At 32.2% G+C, this 3,234-nt stretch overlaps 1 long non-coding RNA gene across 1 annotated transcript; it reads left to right on the top strand.

The window, feature by feature from the left end:
• Positions 716 to 1,883, top strand: LOC107628221. Its single transcript, XR_002355243.1, has 3 exons — positions 716 to 1,142; positions 1,568 to 1,639; positions 1,730 to 1,883. It is a non-coding gene; the product is annotated as an uncharacterized LOC107628221 (long non-coding RNA).

The raw sequence follows: 3,234 nt of genomic DNA, 5'->3' as shown, positions 1-3,234 counted from the left end.
AAATTAAAAAATAAAAACTAATAAAAAATTATATTATAATTTAATTATATTTTATTTTTTGATTATTATTTTTAATTAATTTTAATTAATTTTATTATTTAAAAAAAATTAAATTGACTAATTTATCAATCTACCATAAAATAAGACAAACTAATATTTTAAGCCCACTTTATTTGATAAAATAGGCCCGTCCATTTTTAGGACGGACATTGATGGGATAATGCGAGACGAGGAGGCTACCCGTTTTGCCACTAAAATATCATCATCAAAATTAAGCAAAATGAAATTAACAATAGAATTGAACTAGCCATGGCTAAGAACGTATGATGTATGGACACTGATATGGATACGGGATACAATAAGATATGGGATACGCGAACACACAAATTTTAAAAGATTATAAATATTTTTTGTTTTAATTAATAATATATATTATTTCTAAACTCATTTCAAGAAAACATATTAAGAATAAGGTTGGATACGTCGACACATGATGTATTTAAGTGTGTCTAAGTGTGATAGAAAAAAGGTAAATTCTACTCTACCATTCCAATAATAACATGTATATTACCCTCTGTGACATGTCATCTTTTAATTGGTTGTTATGTTAACTATGGTTAAACTATTGATAATTAAATTATAACCCAAAGTGGATAATTATATAATTTACTAAAATATTAAAAATTCAGTCTTTGATTCTTCCCTAAATCAGCCTCGCACACAATGAACCCTAATCTTCTGTATTTCCTCTCCCGTTCCGGCACCGTCGCTGCCACCGAGGATAACCGCCTCATTGGGTGCCCCATTCTCTCCATCTGTCGTGCCATCTCCGTGCTCGAAAGCATCGCCGCCGCGTCGTCACAAGCAGCGCCGCCTTCCTCACGGTATCCTTCCCTCTCATGAAATTGCGTTGCAGAATCCCTTATCCACTCTGCAATAACCACCAAGTGTGATGACCATGAATCAATCAAATGGCTTCTTTAACTTGTTCATCATCTTCATCCTTCTTAACAAAGCTTCCTCTTCATTCCTCAACACCTCTAAAAAGAACAAGAAGAAGAAGCAACCATGATTTTCTAAGAATGGTGACTCGTTCCTGTCTCGATGACAATTCAGCACTTCTCCGAGCAGCTCAATACACTGTATGCCTATGAAACTTGAATTCCTAGTTCTGCAGCTTTCAAAGTTTGCAACTTTGCAATTTACTATGTGTGATCAATGTATGATTTTTCATGCATGCCAATTCAGAATTCACTAGCTTTGTTATCATAATCCCTAGTTTCATGTTTTACTTAGCAATGTTTGTCAAAAATCCTTTCTCTTTTTGTTGGGTTGCTTTCTGTGAATTAGTTGATACAGTATTGCATTCTTGTTGTTGATGTCTAGTGTTGTAATGTATGCACCTTTTTGTTTTCCAGATTTTAGGGTTACTAGGCTTATGTTGGGATTAAAACTCCTTTTTTATTTTAATGGCACCCCAAGAATCACATCCTTGTAAGTATACATATATAGATTTAATTTGTTAAGTATAATGAACCGTTTATAATGTATTTGAAAATTCATGCAGGAATTTATCTTCAAGAGGACTCACTGGACACATAGCAGTTTATATCTCTAAGCTTACTGAGTTAGAGTCCTTGTGAGTGACTCGAATGCAAATTCGTTGAATTTTTGTATATTTTTTCCTATCTTCCACTTGGATTGTAGTGATTTGAGTTTGTTGTGTCAGGGATTTATCAAATAATAGCTTAATTGGGGCGATAACTGTTTTTCTGGTAGAAAACCTGCCATCGCTTAGAGTCCTGTAAGTTTATTTCATACTCTCAGCATTAATATAAATTATTAATTTTGTTGTTACAAAAAAATAAAGAAACATTTTCTTTTGTAGAAACTTGCAGAATAACAACCTCACCGGTCTAATTCCAAATGCACTTCTCCCAAAGTCAAGTGAAGGTGTACTATCACTTAAGTATCTTACTCTTATTTAATTTGATACCCTGAATCAGTAATACCTGTTATTTACATAGTTACATGAATTTCTACAATTATATAGTATCACATATCAATTTCAGCATACTAGAACGTCACAGGTATACTTTTCACATAAAATATTTTACATGTAGCGAATGTACTAAAATGTATTACCTTCCATGTAACTATTATTTTCTTGATTTCATTATTTCTCTTTTATCTTATACACATACATACAACTTTAAATCATGACACATGGAAACTTGATAGTAAGAACCTCCATAGAGATTGCAAACTAAATGTAGTTTTTCACTTTAACTTGATTCTTGTTACTGAATGATGCTAGGTGTTGGGGCAAAATCCAAATCTATGTGAATCTGGTCCTTGTGACCAACAGACAAAAGATAAAAGCAAGAAAAATAATCCAGTTATTTATATACTAGCATCTGTTTCTGCATTTTTGATGCTCCTACTGATAGTTCTGGCAGTAGTTAACATCATTTACATTAAAAAGAGAAAGCTAAAAGGTAAAAGAAACAATACTTAAAACTACAATTTACAGTCCACTAAGTACAATTAACCATGACACACATTTTGACCTTAAAATTAGATGATGTCTACATTCATATGGAATCTGGTGATCCTTTGGAATCCAAACGCCGACAATATTCATTCGATGAAGTTGTTAACATGACCAATAACTTTGAGAGAGTCCTCGATAGAGGTAGATTTGGAACAGTTTACTATGGCATTATTGATGATATTCCAGTAGTTGTTAAGATGCTTTTGCAATCATCAGCACAAGGATATCAGGAATTTCTTACAGAGGTAAATTTGATAATAAAAATGTTGGTTATCTAATATTTCTTGAATCTCAATACAAAATATTCAATAAGTATAGAAACAAAGGTAAATTCTACTCTACCCTTCCTATAATAATATGTATATTACCCTCTATGACATGTCATCCTTTAATTAGTTGCTATGTTAACTATGGTTAAACTATTGGTAATTAAATTATAGCCCAAAGTGGGTAATTATATAATTTACTAAAATAGTAAAAATTCAATCTTTGATTCTTCCCCAAATTCAGATGACGTAAATGCTTTGATCTCATTGGTTTTTTTGAAGAACTTGCAAGTTGTCCACCAGCAAGTACGAGATTCTGGATATGGAGATTTATTGCCGATGAATCTTTAGCTATTGCTGCTTCAAGTATCCTTCCTCGTTGGAATTACTTTCATTTTCTCAGATTCTTAGGTC

Source organism: Arachis ipaensis, chromosome B02, assembly GCF_000816755.2.
Source record: "Arachis ipaensis cultivar K30076 chromosome B02, Araip1.1, whole genome shotgun sequence".
Lineage (NCBI taxonomy): Eukaryota > Viridiplantae > Streptophyta > Magnoliopsida > Fabales > Fabaceae > Arachis > Arachis ipaensis.
The sequence above is the reverse complement of the archived record's forward strand: the minus strand, read 5'-3'. Positions and strand labels throughout refer to the sequence as shown.